This window comes from Dasypus novemcinctus, chromosome 6 (assembly GCF_030445035.2).
Source record: "Dasypus novemcinctus isolate mDasNov1 chromosome 6, mDasNov1.1.hap2, whole genome shotgun sequence".
Classification (NCBI taxonomy): domain Eukaryota; kingdom Metazoa; phylum Chordata; class Mammalia; order Cingulata; family Dasypodidae; genus Dasypus; species Dasypus novemcinctus.
In genome coordinates, this window is record NC_080678.1 from 60,764,217 (window position 1) to 60,786,717 (window position 22,501).

The 22,501-nt window shown below is 37.2% G+C and overlaps 1 pseudogene; it reads left to right on the forward strand.

The window, feature by feature from the left end:
- Positions 1-239: 239 nt before the first annotated feature.
- Positions 240-16,692, forward strand: LOC101446187 (Y-box-binding protein 1 pseudogene; annotated as a pseudogene).
- The last annotated feature ends 5,809 nt before the right edge of the window (positions 16,693-22,501 follow it).

The window sequence follows — 22,501 nt, forward strand, 5'->3', positions numbered from 1 at the left end:
AAATAAATAAAATTGGGGGAAAAAAAACAATAGAGAGAATCAAAAAACCAAAAATTGGTTCTTTTATAATATCAACAAAATTGACAAACACTTTGTTAGACTGACAAAGAAAAACAGAGAGAGATACAAATAAAATCAGAAATGAGAGGGGATACATTACCACTGATCCCACAAAAACAAGAGATCATAGGAGGATACTGTGAATAACTGTATGCCAAAACCTAGAAAATATAGATGAGATGGACAAATTCCTAGAAACACACAAACCACCTACACTGACCCTAGAAGAAATACAAGATCTCAACAAACCAATCAAAAGTGAAGAGATCAAAATAGTCATTAAAACCTCCAAAGATGAGAAGCCCAAGACCAGATGGCTTCACAGGTAAATTCTACCAATCATTCAAAGACGATCTAATACCAAGCTTGCTCTAGCTCTTCCAAAAAATTGTACAGGAAAGAGTGTTATCAAATTCATTCTATGAAGCCAACATCACCCTAATACCAAAACTAGATAAAGATACCATGAAATAAGAAAATTATAGATGGATATCTCTAATAAATATAGATGCAAGAATCCTCAACAAAATGCTAGCAAACAGAATCCAAAAGCACATTCAAAGAATTATACACCACAATCAAGTGGGTTCTATCCCAGGTATGCAAGAGTGGTTCAACACAAGAAAATCAATTAGTGTAATAAACCACATTAATAAACTGAAGAAGGAAAATCATATGTACCTCTCTATTGAGGCAGTGAAAACATTTGACAAAATATAGCACCTTTTCTTGATAAAAACACTCTGAAAGATAGGAATAGAAGGAAGCTTTCTCAAAATGGTAAAGTTCATATATGAAAAACCTACAACTAGCACTGTACTCAACAGTGAAAAACTGAAAGCTTTCCCAATGAGATCAGGAACAAGACAAGGATGCTCATTTTCACCATTATTGTTCAATATTGTGGTAGAAGTTTTAGGTAGAGCAATTAGGCTAAACAAAAAAATAAAAGGCACCCAAATAGGAAGGAAAGAAGTAACATTTTCCCTATTTGCTAATGACATGATCCTATATCTAGAAAATTCTGAAAAATCCACAGCAAAATTTTTAGAATTAATAGACAAGTTCAGCAAAGTGGCTGGAGACAAGTTTAACACTCAAAAATCAACAGCATTTCTGTACACTACTGATGTGCAATCTGAGGAGGATTTCAGAAAAACATTCCATTTATAAACAGCAACTAAAACAATAAAATATTTAGGATTAAATTTATCCAAAGATATAAAAGACCTGTATTCAGAAAACTGCAAAACATTGCTAAAAGAAACCAAAGAAGATTTAAATAAATGCTCATGGATTGGAAGACTAAATATTGTTAAGGTATCAATTCTACCCAAAATGATTTACAGACTCAACACAATCCCAATAAAAATCCCAACAGCCTTTTTTGCAGAAATCAAAAAAGCCAATAATCAATTTATTTAGAAGGTTAATGGGACCCAAAATAGCAAAAATGTCTTAAGAAAGAAGAACAAAGTTGAAGGATTCCCACTCCCTGAATTTAAAACATAGTGTTTTGCTCCAGTGGTAAGAACAGCATAGTACTAGCATAAGGATGGACTAATTGGCCAAAGAATCAAGAATTCAGAAATTGACCCTCACATCTACAGTCAACTGAATTTTGACAAAGCTGTTAAGCCCACCTATCTGGGACAGAATAGTCTATTCAGCAGATAGCACTGGGAGAACTGGACAGACATATCCAAAAGAAAAAAAAAAGACCCTTATCTCACACCTTATACAAAAATTAACTCAAAGTGGATTAACTCAAGGACCTAAATAAATAATAACAATCATAAAACTCCTAGAAGAAAATGTAGGAAATCATCTTCAAGATCTTGTGGTAGGCAGCAGTTTCTTAAACCTTACACCCAAAGCACCAGCAACAAAAGAAAAAGTAGATAAATGAGACCTCCTTAAAATTCATCACATTTGCGCCTCAAAGGACTTTGTCAAAAGGGTGAAAAGGCAGCCAGCTCAATGGGAGAAAATATTTGGCAATCACTTATCTGATAAGGCTTTAATATCCATGACATATAAGGAGATCATACAACTTAACAAAAGACAATTCTCCAATTAAAAAATGGGCAAAAGAGGAAGCAACTGTGGCTCAATCGATTGGGCTCCCATCTACCATATGGGCACCATATGGGAGGCCCTGAGTTCACATCACAGGACCTGCTGTGAAGGCAAGCTGGCCTGGGCCCTGTGGAGAATTGACTGCCTGCACTGCACGGAGAGCTGACCACCCATGCCCACGGAGAGCTAGTGCAGCAAGATGAACAAAGGGAGACAAGCAGACACAGAAGAATGCATAGCGAATGGACACAGAGAGCAGATAGCAAACAAGCAGCAAGGGGAGGGGGGGATAAATGAATGAATGAATAAATGAATGAATGAATGAATAAAATGAACTATTTTAAAAAATGGGCAAAGGACTTTGAAAGAAGATTTTCCAAAGAATAAATGCAAATGGTGAAGAAACACATGAAAAAATGTTCAAGATCACTAGCAATTAGGGAAATGAAAATCAACACTACAATGAGATATCATTTCATACCTATTAGACTGGCTGCTGTTAAAAAGTTGGTAACTAAATGTTGGTGAGGATGTGGTGAGATAGGAACACTTAATCACTGTTGGTGGGAATGTAGAATGGTACAGCCACTGTGGAGGACTGTTTGGCAGTTCCTAAGGAAATTCAATATAGACTTGCCATGGGACCCAGCAATACCATTGCTAGGTATACTGCCAGAAGAGTGTGGTGACACAAATAGACATCTGCACACTGATGTTCATAGCAGCATTATTAATAGTAAACAAAAGTTGGATAAAACCCAGGTGTTCATCAACTGATGAATGGATAAGCAAATTGTGGTGCATACACGTGATGGTGTATGCATATGTATGAATATTATGCAGTGGTAAGAAGAAATGAAGTTGTGAAAAATGTAACAACATGGATGAACCTGGAGGGCATTATGTTGAGTGAAGCAAGCCAGACACCAAAGGACAAATATTGTGCTATTAGGAACTAAATATATTGTTTGAAATATAAATATATTATGTGAAATACAAATATAGGTAAAATTGCATACACAAGACTGTTTTTCTTTAAAGCAGAACAAATGTAGGGTAATGCTACAAAATATTAATATCAGACAAAGAAATTATACTAATTGAAGGAAACCAGACACAGAGTAGTATATATTCTTTGATTCCATTCATATAAAATGTAAATATAAATCAGTTTAGTTTGTGAAGCTGAAATTAGATTAGTGGTTATGCAGGACTGGGGAAAGTGCTAAATGGGGGTGAAGTTTTTCTTTTTGGAGTAATAAAATTGTTCTAAAATTTTTGAGATGATGAATATACAACATTGTGGTTATACTAAAAGTCATTGATTATACACTTTGGATAGATTATATGGTATGTGGATATATCTCAATAAAACTGTTTAATAAATAATTATTGAAGGAAAAAAATTAACATCTTTACTAATAGAATCCTCTGGTGGCTTGGAATTATGTACCCCACACTGGAGAGAGAGAAAATATGGGGAGCAGTCAGAAGCTATAAGTCAACAGAACCCAGAGGAGGAAGGAGAAAACATTGTCATGTACATTGCCATTTGACAGGAAAGCCAAAGAACCCAAAGATTGCTGGCAGCCAGTCCCAGAATGCTAGTCTTCAGGCAGAAAGTATCACCTTGCTGATGCCTCAATTTTGGATTTTTCTTAACCTCAAAACTGTGAGACAATAAATTCCTTTGTTAAATCAGCCCACTGTATGGTATTTGTTTCAGCAGCTAGGAAATTAAGTCCTTGAGTGTTTTGTTTTATGTAAGAAATTATTTCTGTTCCTTTAAGTGAAAAAGATGCAATTTTGATAAACAGTTATTTTTTCTGTGGTCTGTGCTCGATTCTTTCTGAAATAATTGCTTTGCTAACTTGATTAATTTAGTGCATCTGTCTTTTCTTTTTCTCAGTTATCCTTGTGGTTACCACAGTATTATATTCTTCCATTTCTCTCTATTAAAAAAAAAAAAAAAACATTTAAATTGAGGAAGGGGAGTATGCCTTTATTTCAAATAATGAAGCCAGGCCCCTTTGCAATATATTCATAGAAAACAGGTAGATTTATTGTGAGCCTTAATTGCTGAATTAGTTATTTTAAATCTATTTATTTACTCATTAACTCGTATAAATTTTTTTTTCATTATGAGAAAAATACACTTAGAATCATTTTGTGGTACTTGTAGGGGTTTTACCATGAGTTGATAATAACTGACAGTCCAAAGGAGAAATTCTCTGCACAGCATTCAATAAAGCACTATTCTATTTCTGATTAATGACTTCAGTGTTAGGGAGATGTATAAATACATCAAAGCAGCCAACTGTGTTATTGAATTACTAAAGTAATAAAAATTAACTCCAACATTTATCTGAAATATTATACTTTTCATAACATTCCCCCTTGGTTTGTTCTAAATTCTGGAGAAATAAGACTAAATATAAAGATTATTCTATAATGTTCAAAAATGTCCATCATATATCCCCTAAGAATCCTTTAAGCTTTTATGGATTTCTTCAAATACTTTCTTCATAATTATTGTAATCTCTCTCAGTCAGTTCCAGCTTTCCTTAACTCAGAAAGGGGCAGGGAAACAACCAAGCTTTCACATTTGATAGTAACATAAGCTCTTTCAAAACAAGGCTTCATGACGATGAGCTTCACTATTTCCTAAGTCAGGAATTCTTACATATAGCTATATCATCCAAATCAACAAAAGATGAAACATCCCAGGTCACTTGAAATGCTAAACCTTCACTCTCAGTTGACGTCTCCCTTGATGCCCCTAAAATATTAGTGGTTAATTATATGTTTATCTGAACACCATTTAATAACCCCTTAGTAATATTTAAAAATTATAATTGATAGTTTTTTGGTCGGTTCCCATAAAAAGATGATAAAGGACTTAAGGACAGGAACCCTGTCTTATTTATCATCATAACCCCTGTGTCTAACTGGCATACAGAAATAACTCAATACATAATTGTTGAATGGATACATTAACTGATTAATTAACATTCTAATTCCATTGCCCTCATTCCAGGTCCATATTGATCTACTGATCAATGCTCTTTTTTTCAGAGTTATACAGAATTAAGATATGATAAGAGTAGTGAGATTGATGCTGTTTTCTGAAAAATATTAGAATGGATTATTAAACTGAAAGTTTCTAAGGTTCTAACAAATGTTTAGGAGCCCATTTAGGTTTATTAACCTAATTCAAGTCAAGATACTTCATTATTATCTTACTGTGACTAGACTACATTTCAGTCGAAAATTAGAGATAAAAGTTTCTTTACTTTTTCAGGAAATTCAGTTTTTCCCATAATGTCTCTGCTAACTGAATTCAGAGTAGTGAGCTATAACCCTGATTACCAAGTCTGTTGACCCATTGCAAAAATAATTAGGAGAGTTCATTAAAAGCTTAGATTCTTTGACCCTTCATCCAGAAATTTAGTCTCAATAAGTCTGGACTTTTACCCCAAATCTGCAAATTAACTAATAATTCTAGGTAATTAAGATGTAGTCCTCCTCACATTGACATTTGGCAAACTTTGATCTAGAGAGCTTTAATGCTTTATCACTTTTATCTTAGTGGCAGGTTTAAAGGGGAATCTTTTTTTCTATTCAGGTTAAAATATTTAGAATTTCCTTTAATTTAGAAAGCAATTTTGTTTCAGGTATGACATTAAAATCATCTGAAGTTTGTCACTATTTCTCCCTCAGTGTTGTTTTAAACATCAAGATACAGAAATATGTAAAAATATTATTTTCCAAATTTTCTGTTGACATTACTGGCCTAGTAGGATAGTTTCCTCAGATAAGAACACTGCCTTCTTGTTTGGTTGGCTCTTCACACTATCTCAGGCGCAAATCCTGAATATTTAACCATCTAGTTATGAATTCAAGATAAAGTGAAAATGTTTAGTTTGAAAATAACGTACTAGGAACAGAATGGAATTTAAGAAATCATTTAAATTGTGATTTAAGAAAAGTCAAGAACACAACATAAAAAATTCTTTTTTTTTAAGAAAAACCTTAGAGAGGCAGATGGAGGGACCCATAGAGAGTTGGGCAGAGAGAGATGGGAAGATTAAAACTCAAGGTTACATAAACGTCCAGAATTAAAACTTGGATCCACAGACAAACACCCACAATGAAGCCAACAGAGGGAAAGAGGGAATCCCTGATTTCAAATACATCAGTTATTCCACATTGCTCTTTGAAGGAAATCTTAGTCTTCCCCATGACCTCTATCCATCCTTGGTCCTGGCTGCTGACCTCCTTGGTCACTGGTTAAGAACATACCCTTAGCTTCAATGACTTTCTCTTGGTTCACAGCCAGCGGGGCTCTTCTTGGCCTCAGGGCATTTGAACATGCTGTTTCCTCTGCTCAGAATGTCTACTTCTCCCATATCTCTGTAATTCCCTCCTGTCCTTCAGGCCTGAGCTTAAATGTCACTCTCTCAGTGGGGTTTCCATGACTAAGCCCCATTCCTTTCCCTGAATTCTCAGTGCTGCCTGGGTCTACCCTTTATATACTTTATCATCATAATTAGTGTTAACTTTACTGTGAGTTTACTTTATTGTATGTAGGACACATGTAAAGAGAATATCATGAAATATATTTTAATGGTTATCAAAGATGTTTTCTTCACTGCCTGATTTCCTTTTGTTCACTTCATTTTTCCTTTGTATCTCTATTAATGTTTTAAAAACTATTGATGTGTATATTCCATACAGTGACACTCACAGATCTTTAGTATATAGTTTAAGGTTTGACTTGTGAAGATATATTATTTATAGCACTCCAGAAAGTTCTCTCCTGCTCTTTCCAACTTAAACCAGTCCCTCACCTCTTCTCCCTAACCAGAGATAATCATTTTTTTTAATTTCTTTCATAGATTTTAGAACTTCGTGCCAATTAAATCACTTAATATGTACCAGGATGGTTCCTTCGCTGTGCATAATTATAATGAGAATCAACCACTTTCTTGTGAGTATATCATGTTTATCCTATTTCATTTCTGAGTAGTACTCTATTATATAGTTATTTGTTCATTTTCCTGTTGATGGATGGTTAATATGTCTCCAGTTGTTGACTATTAAAAATAAAACTATCATGATCATTCAGTTACAGAAAATGAGATATCATCTATGTTGTTATTTAAGAAAAATCAGTAATACAATATCTGGAAATGAGTACCAAATTATTTGAGAATACCTGGAGAATGAAATAAAATGGAAATGGTGTCTTAGTTTTCCAACTGCTAAAGCATACACAATACAATGGGTTGGTTCAAACAGCAGAATTTATTGGCTCATGGTTCTGAGGCCAGGATAAAGTCTAAAACTGAGGTGTCAGCAAGACAATACTTTCTCCCAGAAAACTGTGACAATCTGGCTGCTGGCAATCCTTACTCCTTGACTTTTCCATCACATGACAGTGCATATGGCCATGTCTTTTCCTTTCTCCTCCAGTTCCAATGATTTATGGCTTCCAGATGCTCCCTGTGGCTTCTCTCTTCTTCTGACTTTTATTCTGCTTATGAAGGATGCCAGTATTTCCAGATTAAAGCCTAACCTGATTTAGCTGGGCCATATTTTAAGTGAAGTAAATCTCAAAGTGACCTTAATTACAATAGACCCACACCCACCAGAATGTGGACCAAGACAAAGAATATGTCCGAACTGGGCTACACAATTCAGTCCACATCAGTGAGGTAGAAAGGATGGAGTGCTTGGCCCCTCAAAGGTGGTAAGATAAAATGAGGTTGCTTAATTCATATTTTGTTATCATCTTTACTTCTAAAGACATTGCTTTAAAGTTTATATAACAGTAATTACAACTATGAGAGAATCAGAATCACAAATACATGTGGTAATTAAAAGAAAGGATATAGTATTCTAAATATATCCAGGTTAAGAAACATTTTTGCTGAGATGACTGTATTTGAGGAAACTAAGAAATTATTCTTAAGAATAATTTAGCACATGTAATTTGTCACCTACTCAGCAGCATAACCCTCCTTAACCATTGAGGCATACAGACCAGCCTACCATCCATGGTAATTAAAATAGTCTGTGTAAATTATCATTTTGATAAGCCATAGATGTAAGATCAAATCTCTTAGGAACCTCTGCAAAAAGGTTGCCTTCTTTAATAAAGAGACCTGAAGGATGAAACTTACTTCTATTCAAATGAAGCATAACTTTTTAAGCATATCACTAAAATTGCCACAGGCATCTGGTACTATGAAGAAATAATACCTTCTATAGTTATAATAGCTATGAAGAGATAGGGTCCCTGGGCTACTGAATTCATAAACTGTGGAACTATCCTGTCTCTAGATTTTTTTTTTTTAATTTCAATGACAATTCTGCTATTGTTTAAACTTCTTTGGTTGGATCTTCTATTTTCTTCAGGGAAAAACATTCAATGTGATACAACTAGAGTTACAAAATTATCTTTTTTTTTTTTTTTTTCCTTTTTTTTTCAGAGAGAGATATATAGTTGACTTCCAGAAAACATGGACCATGAGGTTGATATTGACCCTGGTCAGTATTTTTTTAATCTTTCTTTTTTTTTTTTCTTTTTTTTTTTTTATTGACTTTGTAATAATATTACATCAAAAATATATATGTGAGGTCCCATTCAACCCCGCTCCCCCACCCCCCCCTCTCCCCCCCCAACAACACTCGTTCCCATCATCATGACACATCCATTGGATTTGGTAAGTACATCTTTGGGCACCTCTGCACCTCATAGTCAATGGTCCACATCATGGCCCATACTCTCCTCCATTCCATCCAGTGGGCCCTGTGAGGATTTACAATGTCCGGTGATTGCCTCTGAAGCACCATCCAGGGCAGCTCCATGTCCCAAAGACACCTCCACCTCTCATCTCTTCCTGCCTTTCCCCATACCCATCTTCCACCATGTCCACTTTTCTCAATCCAATACCACCTCTTCTATGTGGACATTGGATTGGTTGTGTCCATTGCACCTCTATATCAAGAGGAGGCTCAAATTCCACATGGATGCTGGATGCAATCCTCCCATTTTCAGTTGTAATCACTCTAGGCTCCATGGTGTGGTGATTGTCCTTCTTCAACTCCATCTTAGCTGAGTGTGGTAAGTCCAATAAATCAGATTGTAGGTGCTGGAGTCTGTTGAGGCTCAGGACCTGGCTATCACATTGTCAGTCCAGAGATTCAAATCCCCTAAATATATCTTAAATCCCAACGTTAACTGCACCTCCAGCACATTAGCATGAAAGTCTTATGAAGGGAGATCCCATCTGAGTCCAGATTCATCACACATAAACACCATTTCCAGAGAGGGGCCATCTGCCCTGGTAGTTAACCCCATCGGCCATGGCCATAACTCTCATGGGTCTCTTTAGCCTTCAAAGGAACCAACATCTGGGGGTTGTATCTGCTTTATCTGTCTCTCTGACTCTGCTCAGTTGTGCATGAGGGCAATCCTTCTGCCAGCCTCCAGACTCTTTTTTAGAAACTCGTAGCCATATAAACTCATTTCTCCTTTCCATTTCCCCCTTACTTTAGGTCAAACAGCATTTTAAAGTCATGTTATTTTATGTAGACATGGATATTCTGCTGATCCGCATTGAACCTTCCGTATAAGGTCCTTTTCCAGTTGCATCATCAGTTGGTATTTGATAGTGGTCCCTCGTTGCCAGGGAGGCTCGTCCCCGGGTGTCATGTCCCACGCTGGAGGGAAGGCATTGCATTTACATGCTGAGTTTGGCTTCGAGACTGGCCACATTTGAGTAACATGAAGGCTGACAGGAGGAAATTCCCAGGCACAATGTTGCTCTAGGCCTTGTTCTTATTTTTGAGAGAGTATTAGATTTATAGGAAAACTGAACAAATTACAGAGTTCCCATATACTCTGTCCACCCATACTTCCATTCACAGTTTATTGTATTGTTATGAATTAGTGTGGTATATGTGTTACAATTGGTGAACCAATATTGATACCTTATTATTAACTGAAGTTCATAGTTTACATTAGGGCTAACCCTTCCTATTGTACAGTTCTATGGGTTTTGACAAATGCCTAATGCCATGTGTCTAACATTATATTATCATACAGAGTAATTTCACTGCCCTAAAAAAATGTCCCATGTTCAACCTATTCTAATTCCACTTCCATGTGAATGCTTGACAATCACTGATGATTTTACTGTCTCCATAAATTTGTGTTTTCCAGAATGTAATATAGCTGAAATCATACTACATGTAGCATTTTCAGATCAGTCTTTTTTACTTATATGAAAGTCTTTCACAATATTCTTTTAAAGTTCCTCCATGGCTTTTCCTGCTTGGTAGCTCATTTCTTTTTTCTTTTTTTTTTTTTTTTTATTGACTTTGTAATAATATTACATTAAAAATATATATGTGAGGTCCCATTCAACCCCACCCCCCCACCCCCCCTCTCCCCCCCCAACAACACTCATTCCCATCATCATGACACATCCATTGGATTTGGTAAGTACATCTTTGGACAAGTCTGCACCACAAAGACAATGGTCCACATCATGGCCCATACTCTCCTCCATTCCATCCAGTGAGCCCTGTGAGGATCCACGATGTCTGGTGATCACCCCCGAGGCGCCATCCAGGGCAGCTCCACGTCCCAAATACGCCCCCACCTCTCATCTCTTCCTGCCCTTCCCCATACCCATCGTCCACCATGTCCACTTTTCCCAATCCAATGCCACCTCTTCTATGTGGACATTGGATTGGTTGTGTCCATTGCACCTCTATGTCGAGAGGAGGCTCAGATTCCACATGGATGCTGGATGCAATCCTCCCATTTTCAGTTGTAATCACTCTAGGCTCCATGGTGTGGTGATTGTCCTTCTTCAACTCCATCTTAGCTGAGTGTGGTAAGTCCAATAAATCAGATTGTAGGTGCTGGAGTCTGTTGAGGCTCAGGACCTGGCTATCACATTGTCAGTCCAGAGATTCAAATCCCCTAAATATATCTTAAATCCCAACGTTAACTGCACCTCCAGCACATTAGCATGAAAGTCTTATGAAGGGAGATCCCATCTGAGTCCAGATTCATCACACATAAACACCATTTCCAGAGAGGGGCCATCTGCCCTGGTAGTTAACCCCATCAGCCATGGCCATAACTCTCATGGGTCTCTTTAGCCTTCAAAGGAACCAACATCTGGGGGTTGTATCTGCTTTATCTGTCTCTCTGACTCTGCTCAGTTGTGCATGAGGGCAATCCTTCTGCCAGCCTCCAGACTCTTTTTTAGAAACTCGTAGCCATATAAACTCATTTCTCCTTTCCATTTCCCCCTTACTTTAGGTCAAACAGCATTTTAAAGTCATGTTGTTTTATGTAGACATGGATATTCTGCTGATCCGCATTGAACCTTCCGTATAAGGTCCTTTTCCAGTTGCATCATCAGTTGGTATTTGATAGTGGTCCCTCGTTGCCAGGGAGGCTCGTCCCCGGGTGTCATGTCCCACGCTGGAGGGAAGGCATTGCATTTACATGCTGAGTTTGGCTTTGAGACTGGCCACATTTGAGTAACATGAAGGCTGACAGGAGGAAATTCCCAGGCACAATGTTGCTCTAGGCCTTGTTCTTGTTTTAGGTTTATCAGCTCACAAGCATAGTCATTAGCATCAGGGGCTCACTGTTGAACCCTCACTCCCTCCCGGTCCCCGCCGCTGTACCTGGGAGACTATCGCTGCTCCCCTAGGGACCACGACAGAGCACCACTGGCCAGGAACCCAGTACCCCCCCTGCTGGGTTTTTAATTGTTGCCACTATGAGTATATCCAATCATTACCATGCACCCTGGACATATGTTCTGTACAGCTCCCTGTCAGCCATATATCACCTGTCATTGGTATCCCATACCAGTATCCCTCCATTGCCATTGTAGAAACACTCTGTGATCCAGAACTCCCCGAAATTTGAAGCCCAATATAATGTCATGGTCCCTTACTAGGGAATGGCATATAGCAATGGGTTTAAAGGATAGCTAAAGAACTTGGATAAAGTTAGATAAAGAACTTAGATAAAGAATGTTGACTTGAAAAAATTCCACATCCTATCCTTTCCTCCCCCCCCCTAATTATTCAGCGTTTCTTCGTAGGAGTCCTAGACCACAGCAATGCATATATATAATATACAGCACTCCCATACACCCACCACAACACCTTTTCCTTCCACAGCGATACTCTTACACCCTATTCACATCATATATACTTAAGGTGATGTACAGAGTCTGAGATATTAGCTTTCTAACATGGTAATATCTGTGCTTACATTATGGTGCATACTTTAGGATACACAGTTTTTTACATTTTTAGTTCTCCTATGTTTTACATTATGGTTTACATTATCAGTCTGTCGTCTCCTATATGTTATGGTGTAATATTACATGTTTTATGTCCATCCTTGTGTACTCTCAAGAAACTCCTCCCTTGCCCCCCATTTACTTTGGTTCCACACATTTAACGTCCATTTTCCCTTCCACCTTGGTGCCCACAGTGACAGTCAACCTCCGTTTCCTGAGGAGCCACTTCCAGAGATAGATGGAATAGTGTTTAGGGCCTAACTTGCTCATCTGCCCCAATGCCCTGGGAGCCACCCTTTCTCTCGAGGGATAGAGTTCCCTCTATTTGGTGGCATTAGTCCTCCCCAGGATGTGGGTCCACCCCCACTCTCACTACTTGGGATTCTACCCCATGGTGTCACCCACTCTAGCAGAATGAGCATTTATACATTCCCCAGGAGCCCGTCCTGCATCAGACCCTCCCCTCCGAGCATTCTAAACAGGTAACCCTCTTTATTATATTTTGATATTATTTTCTCGGCATTTTACTCTCCACCACCTCCTAACCCTCTCCTGTGTTCGTATGCTACCCCTCCCTCCCCCCACTTTTGGGCAACATTACCCAACCGTCCCTCCCCAGCCACCCTCAAACCCGTAAAGCCCCAACCAAAGGCAACCCCTTGCCCCCATTTTATCTCTTCTTTGTGTTCATACTTACCACCATCTCGTCTTAAGTTCCACCCCTGCAGACATCGGCTCATATCCTTCCTCCACCCTCCGATTTCCTGTAAGCCTATCGTTCAGTCTCTTGCTATCTAGGGCAGCTTGTTTATTTCATATCATTGAGGTCATGTAGTATTTGTCCTTCAATGTCTGGGTTGCTTCACTCAACATAAGGTTCTCAAGATTCATCCATGTTATCACATGTGTTTGTAGTGTGTTTGTTCTTACAGCCGAGTAGTATTCCATTGTGTGTATATACCACATTTTATTGATCTTTTTATTACTGATTACTATCCCATTGGACATGACTCCCAGGGATGAGCCTCCCTGGCACAGAAGGATTGCTACCAAGCACCAACTAGCAATGCAACTGGAAAAAGACCTTGACCAAAAGAGGGAAAATATAAAGACAAATGAGTTTATATGGCTAAGAAACTTCAAAGTGAATTGGGAGGTCATTCCAGAGGTTATGCTTATGCATGTTTCAGCAGGATCTCATTAACTGCCAAAGGAAATATTGCATCTCAAATATGGGACTTGTGACAGTTCTGGAGACATCCAACACTATAGGCAGGGCAGACAGATCAGGAGTTTGGTACCCTGTCAGTGGACCCTACTTTGAAATTTATGCTCCCCAGAGTGGCAGAGTTGGACTCAATTGTGGTTTCCCTGCACAAGGCTCTTCTGCCCCTTCTATACGAACCTATAGTTAATAATATACTTGATAGGTGTATGTTCAAGAGACTTGAATCTTCAGGCTCTTCATGTACCAGTTTGACCCTGAATCTCAACAGATTTGCAACGCCTACTCTTCAGTTCATTCAACTCACCCAGAACAACTAATAAGAGGTGATGACTGACAATGACCATCTCAAGGAACAGAGAGGCTGCAACTGCAAGCAAGATTGTCCCATCCATCTGCCCCATGGGATCTGAGCCCCCTCTCAGTTAGAGGCAGAGTGGCATCACCATTCCAGAAACATCAGGATTGGGGAATGAACAACAGACTAGAATGACTTACTGTCATTCTACTATAGACTTATCAGATTCTAGCAATGAAAGAATCGCTTTCATTGATGTTGAGGTTGTGGACACTGGAGGTTCTGATGGGAGGGAGAGGGAAAATAGCTGTAATTTGGGGGCATTTTTGGAACTTGGAAATTGTCCTTAGTGACATTTCAATGACAGATACAGGCCATTATATACCTTGTAATAACTTACAAAGATGTGCGGAAGAGAATGTAAACTACAATATAAACTATAATCAATGCTTAGAAGCAGTTCTCCAAAATGAGTTCATCAATTTTACCAAATGTACCACACTAATGAAGAACGTTGTTAATGTGGGAAGATGTGGGAGGGGTAGGGAATGGGGTATATGGGAATCCCTTATATTTTTAATGTAACATTTATGTAATCTAAGTATCTTTAAAAAAAATAGAAAGCATATATATTTTTAAAATTCCATTGTATGGATGAACTAGTTTATTTATCCACTAACCGATTGAAGGTCATTTTTCTTGCTTCCAATATTTGGCAATTATGAATAAGCTCACTATAATTATTGATATGCAGGTTCTTGTAGACATCAGTGTTTAACTCAATTGTGTAAATACCAAGGAGAAAAGTTACTGAATCATATGGTAAGGCCTATGTTAAACTTTATGAGAAACTGCCAAATTGTTTTCCAAAGTCGCTGTACCATTTTTCATCCCCAACAACACTGAGTGAGAGTTCCTCATTCTATTTTTGTTGTTGGTGGTGGTTGTTTTTTTTTTTTTTTATTATTCATTTAAATAGGTGTAAACACTATCTGGTTGTTTTCCTTTACAATTCCTTAATGACATATAATGTTGAATGAACACCTTTTCATGTTTTTATTTGCTATCTACACATCTTCTTTGGTGAGGTGTGTGGGTTTTTTGCCCATTTTTAAAACTTGAATTGATAGTTTCTTATTGTTGAATATTATGAGTTATTTTTATATTTTTATATTTTGTATGCAGGTCCTTTATCGGATATAAATTTTGATAATATTTTCTCTCAGTCTGTGGCTTTTCTTTTAATTCTCTTAACAGTTTTTAACAAAGCAGAAGTTTTAAAATTTGATAAATATCAAATTATCAATTCTTTTCTTTTCCTGGATAGTGCCTGTATGGTTTTATCTAAAGTATTATCTCCAAAAGAAGACAAGGGGAAGAACTGGAAACCGAAGTCAATGGAACCCAAAGAGAAAGGAGAGAACATTACAATGTGTTGTGAGCCAAGGATCCTCAAGGATGGCCAGCAACCTGCACCAGAACATAACAGTTTTCTGGGAGAAAGCATCACCATGCTGACACCTTGATTTTTAGCTGATCCTAGCCTCAAAAACATGAGTCAATAAATTCCTATTGTTTAAGCAAAGTAAAAGTCATTTTAAGAGGTCGATCGCTAGCAGGAACAGAGAGCGGACCCCAGACAGCCCTGAGCAGCCCCTCTGCTGTGCCAGCCCAGTTACCATCACACACCCCAGGAGGAGCCGCAGCTGCCACAGCCGGCCGTGGTCACCATCACCGCAACCCTGAGCAGCGAGGCCGAGGGCCAGCACCCGCCGCCTCCCCGCGCTCAGCAGTGTGGGCACCAAGCCCGGCACCACCTGCAGGGGCGCGGGGAGTGGCGACCGGGAGGCCTCACATTGCGGCGCATGCCGCCGGGGACAAGAGGGTCACAGCAGTGAAGGTTTTGGGAACAGTAAAACGGTTCAATGTAAGAAATGGATATGGTTCCATTAACAGGAATGCCAAGTGTGTTTGTACACCAGACTGCCATAGAGAAGAATAACCCCAGGAAGTACCTTCTCAGTGTGGGAGATGGAGAGACTGAGGATTTGATGTTGTTGACGGAGAAAAAGGGGGCTAGAGGCAGCAAACATCACGGGCCCTGCAAGGCAGTAAGTATGCAGCAGACTTTAACCATTTAGATGTTATCCATGTTGTCGGGGTCCTCCACGCAATTACCAGCAAAATTACCAGAATAGTGAGAGTGGGGAAAAGAATGAGAATCATCGGAGAGTGCTCTGAAAAGCCAGGCCCAACAACGCCAACCCTACTGCAGGAGACGATTCCCACCTTACTATATGCAGAGACCCTATGGGTGTCAACCGCAGTATTCCAACCCTCCTGCTCATGGAGAAGTGATGGAGGGTGCTGACAACCAGGGTGAAGGAGAACATGGTAGACCAGTGAGACAGACTATGTGTGGGGGTTATAGACCACGATTCCGCAGGGGTCCTCCTCGCCAAAGACAGCCTAGAGAGGATGCCAATGAAGATGATAAGGAAAATCAAGGAGATAAGACTCAAGGTCAGCAGTCACCTCAGCGTCGGTACTGCTGTAACTTCAATTAATGTGGCAGATGCCCAAAAAACCTTAAACCACAAGATGGCAAAGAGACAGAAGTAGCCGATCCACCAGCTGAGAATGTGTCCACTCCCGAGGCTGAGCAGGGTGGGGCTAGTAAGTAAACGCCCGCTTACCATCTCTGCCATCGTCGCGTTTAGTCATCCAACAAGAAGAAATGAATATGAAATTCCAGCAGTAAGATATGAAGAAAAGATTTAAGCTAAAAAGCTTAAGTACTTGCTTTTTACCCGTTAACTAGAACTATCTGTATTATCTATGCAGCATGGTTTTTTTATTATTTTTACCTAAAGACGTCTCTTTTTAGTAATGACAAACTTGTTTTCTAAAAACCCTGGTTTTTCTCAATATACCTTTAAAGGTTTTTAAGTTGTTTCATTTCTGGTCAACTTGAGATATTTAAGAACCTCATTTTTAATTTGTAATAAAAGTTTACAACTTGATTTTTCCAAAAAAGTTAAAAAAAGTCATTTTCAAACCCGTCACCTGTATTTTCTCCTGTGTTACCTTTTAGAAGTTTATAATTTTATATTTTACAATTAAGCCTATGATCCATTTTGAATTAATATTTATGAAGTAAGGTCCATGTCTGGATTCATTTTTTTTTGCATATTAATTTCCAGTTGTTCCAGTACCATTGGTGGAAAAGTCTATCCTTTCTCCTTTGAATTGCCTTTGTCCATTTTTCAAAGAATAGTTTACTCTATTTGGGTAGGTCTATTTTTAAGCTGTCTGTTATGTTATATTTCTCTATCTGTCTCTTCTTTCATTTTAACATACTGTCTTGATCACTGTATCTTTATAGCAAGTTTTGAAGTTGGGTCATATCAGTCCTTTGACTTCGTTCTTTTTCAGTATTGTGTTGGCTATTTTACCACTTTTGCCTTTCCATATAAAATCAAAATAGACTTATTACAAGTAAACAAAGACACAGATTGTGTTAATAATCAAAACTTTCCACAAAGAAATTCCTAGGCCCAGACAGTTTCGTGGTGAATTCTACAAAAGTTTTAAAGTAGAGTTAACATCAATTCTTCACAAAGTCTTCCAGAAAAATTGAAGAGAGGGAATAATTCCTACCTTGTTCTATGAGGTGATTGTTTTCCTAATACCAAATCAGACAGGGATATCAAAAGAAAAGAAAACTATAGATTAATCAATATCTCTTAATAACATAGATGCAAAAATCCTTAACAAAATACAAGCTAACCAAAATCAGTAGCATATCAAAAGATTAAAGTTCATGAGCAAGCGGGATTTACCACAGGAATGTAAGGGTGGCTCAGCATATTAAAATCAGTTCTCTAATATGCCATATTCATAAAATAGAGAAAGAACACATGATCATTTCAATAGATGCATAAAAGAACTTGACAAACTCCGACACTAATACATGATAGGAATAGAAGGCAACATCTTCAATCTAATAAACATCTATGAAAAGCCACAATTAACTTCATACTTAATGTGAAAGACTGAAAGCTTTTCTTCTTACATCAAGAACAAGGATATCTTCTCTTGCCAATTGTATTTAACATTATATTGGAGGTTCCACCAACCAAGACAATTAAGCACTAAAATGAAGTTAAAGGCATGAAATTATAAAGGAAGATGTAAAGCTATCTCTATTTGCAGATTTTAAGATCTTATATAGAGAAAAACTTTAAGACTCCATAAAAATACAATTAGAACTAATAATCAAGTTCAGAAGATTGCAGGATACAAGATCAATACACATAATTAAGTTGTGTTTTTATACACTTTCAACAAACAATTCAAAAATAAATTTAAGGAGAAAATCCATTTTCAGTAGCATCAAAAAAGATTAAATAAGTAAGAAAATTTAAAGAAGGAAGGACATGAAAACATTACTTATAGTGTGAAAAAAGATAAAATATCACTGAATCAAAGTAAAGAAGACCTGAGCATGGACATTTTTCCATGTTTATTTCACTGGAAGACTTATTGTTAAGATGGTAATATCCCCAGGATCTATTGATTCAATGTGATCCCTATTAAAATTCCAACTGCTTTTCTTCCCCAGAAATGGACAAGCTGATTCTAAAGTTTATATAGATATTCAAGAACCCCAAAATAGTCAAAACAAATTTGAAAAAGAACAAAACTGGAAGATTAATGCTTACTGATTTCAAAATTTAATAAAACTAATCAGTACAGTGTGATACTGACGTAAGGACAGACATATATCAATGGAATAGAATTGAGAGTCTAGAAATAATTCATTATATCCAAGTTCAATTGATTTCTGAGAAGGCTTTCAAATATATTAAATGGGCAAATAATTGTTTTTCAAAATCTGATTCTGGAATAACTGGATATTTACATGCAAATGAATGAATTTATACTCCATCCTCATAGCATGTAGAAAAACTAAATCAAAATGGATTAAAAAAATAAATGTAACAGCTAAAACTATAGAACTATTAGAAAAAATAATTGGCATAAAACTTCATGACATTGGACTAGGCAATGATTTCTTAGATATGAACCAAAATCCCAAGCAACCAAAGGAAAAAGTATAAAATCTGAGTTCAAAAAAATTAAATACATTTATATGCCAAAGAACACTATTAAAAAATGAGAGGATAACCTACAAAATGGAAAAAAGTATTTACAAATCATATATCAGATAAGGGTGTCACCCAGACTGTATAGTGAACTCAAAAATAATATACAAATAACCCATTAAAAATTGATAAATAAGCAGGGGGAACTGAGAAGTGATTGCTAACAGTTATGGGTTTTCATTCTGGGGTGATGAAAATATTCTTGAAGTACAGAATCATAATGGTTGCCCAACACATTGTAAGTTTATGAAGCACCACTGAATTGTACTCAGGAAAATGATGAATTTCATGCTATATGAATTATATCTTAATTTAGGAAAACATGTCACATAAAAAACTCATGGTTGAAGCCTGGGAATATTTAATCTCAAGTGTGAGAGAACTTTAGTGGAAGTGGTGATGAGAAAGTTTTGGATGTATAAGCTGTTTTAAATTATTGGTAGTCTCTATTGACACCAAAGTACGTGGATGTAGAGCAAAGCAATAGCACTAAGAACTTTTGAAAATTTGGTCTATTTAAAATGGAGTTAGATGACTTCAGTGAGTGTATTAGTCAGTAAAAGAGGTGTTGATGCAAAATACCAGAAATTAGTTGATTTTTATAACGGGTATTTATTTGGGGGTAGAAGCTTACAGTTACCAGGCCATAAAGCATAAGTTATTTCCCTCACCAAAGTGTTCTGCCACGTGTTGCATCAAGATGGCTGGCGATGTTTGCTTGGATTCAGCCTTCCTGGGTTCCTCTCTTCCCCAGATTTGCTTCTCTCCAGGCTCAGAGTTCCTTCCTTTCTTTCCAGGGCTTGCTTCCCTCTGGGCTCAGGGTTCCTCTCTTCGTTGGGTTTGCTCTTCTTTCCTCACAATCAAGCTCCTCTGTGTGACTCCAGCTCAAGACTGCAGCATCAAAATTCCAACAGAAAACTCCACCTCTGTCCCCTTGGTGGTGGGGACTCAACACCCTACTGATGTGGCCCAATCAAAGCCCTAATCATAACTTAATTACACTCAGGTACAGACCAGTTTACAAACATAATTCAATACCTATTTTTGGAATTCATAACTCTATCAAACTGCTACAGTGAGAGAGAGAATTTCCTATCACAAAAGTCTTTCAATAAAATGACTTACTCAAAATGTAATGGAGGGCATTAATGTATGTGATACCTGTAGCAGAGCCAGCAAGCATAATGGGGCCTTGAGTGTTTAACATTAAAATGAATATGTAATTTAATGTAAACCATCTAACAAGTGATGAGAAAACTGCTTTTGGGTTGCATGTGGGTAAAAATATACTTAGTGAGATTTTAAATATACCTTGGGAAACTATTACTTTTTAGGACTCAACTGAAATGCTGATTTTTGTCTTTTGTGGGCTTCAATTAGTTTGTGATGTTTTCCCTCTATTACTTGTAGTTTTATATCAAATACTATTTTTCAAGGACTTTGGTAAGAATTTAAGTTTGAATGAAAATTCCAGGGATTGTCAATCATCTCTATTTTGATTCACATTAATGCTATTTTGGGTCATAGGAAATGTAACAATGGCAGATTTAAAGATTACTATTTTAATATAGTTCATGTAAGAAGGCCAATATGGTTATATGTATATATAAAATGGAATATACAATTGATATCTGCAGTGGAAAATTTGACATTTTATGTAATGGATAATAAATGAATTTATGATAAATTTAAGATCTCAGGAGCCATCGAGAGTTGTTTACTAGGGATGAGTTTATGTAAAATAAATAAATAAATAACAGAAAGGTCTACTTGTCATGATTTGCTGCTCCTTAAGCAGGGATCACAATGTTACAACCACAAGGACTTAGATTCTGTCAATAGTAAAAATTAACATGGAAGCAGATTTTTAAAAATTTTTTCCAGTGTCTCTAAATTCAGACTTCAGTTTTGCAATACCCCAGGCAGAGGACCTAGACTTGCCATGCCAGACTTCTGACCTACAAAACCACAAGATAATAACTTTGTGCTGTTGTAAGTCACAGGTTTTTGGTAATTTGTTATGCAGCAATACAAAGTTAATACAAACCGTGCCAGGAAATATGGGGTGCCTTAAGAATGTCTTTTCAAAATGTTAATCATTGCTGTGGTAGGGATTTTTTTAGCTTGATTTAACAAACTGTTTTTGATGAAGTCTAACACTCATCATTACATTTTTCCTTTTATATCTTGCTATTAAAATCTTTAAAAACAACTGGAAGTTGAACAAATCATAAATGCAAATAATACTTAAATGTTTTTGATGTGATGTCATCCTGCTATGAAAAGAATTTGTAGTACACTCACAGTAGTAAAACATCCTCAGGAGGAAGGTGGTAAAAGTATAACCAAGTTTTGAAGCAAGTACCACAGGTATTTTGAAGCTAGCAGGTCTCTATGCAAGCCTTCACTTTTTGTTTTCTCAGAGATATTAGAGGCATTTATTGGTTCCTCATTCCCTCTCAATCTGGTTCCCCCACACAGATGATCTCTTGCCTTTCCCCTGCTTCTTTCTTCTGTCTCTCTAATACCCCTAATGCAGCAGCAATAATGGGAGGATGCATTTCCTTTTCTCTCTCAAGTCAGTCAGAGGTTCTGCTTGACTTCATGTGACAGCCTTTATATCAAGATTAAAAGTATAGACAGTGCCACATTGCTCATGTCTATTCTTTTTAGCTGATTTCCAAAAGAAATGTATTAGATTTCCTCAGAGAGAGCTGTTTCAGAGAGAGCATCTTTTTGTAAACTCTAGTCCTGAATAAAGAAGGGACTTAGTTTCTCATATTGGTTTTGCCATTTATTATCTCTAGGCCCTTACATTCTAAATTTTTGTTAGTTTCTGACTTTTCATCTCCTTTGATGAAAATAAAAGCTTGCTGTAGTAAGTTCAGGGTTTTCATAGTTCTGGATGCCCACACAGTAGAGTCTGAGACAGATATTGGCATGACTGGAAGAGTCATTTAGGAGCTAAGGTGAAAATGTGAAAATCAGAACTTCATTTGATGTATATCATGACTGTACTGATCTTTGACAGCAGATGTTATAACTAATTTAAATGTTCAATATTAATTGGAAAGCACTAAAGGGTCATTATTATTTCACACTCATGCACTCCAGTGCATTTAAATAGACTTTCTTGCTCTGCAAGTTAAGTGGGTCCATGTAGGAGGGAGTACATTAAATAAAATTAATATCTAAACAAAAAAAGTTAAAGAGACAAAACCAAGAAGACATAATAATAGATCTGTATAAAGGACTTACAGGAATTCCAATAAAAATTAATAATTAAATATGTATCATCTCATAGGAATATATGAAGGAGTACACA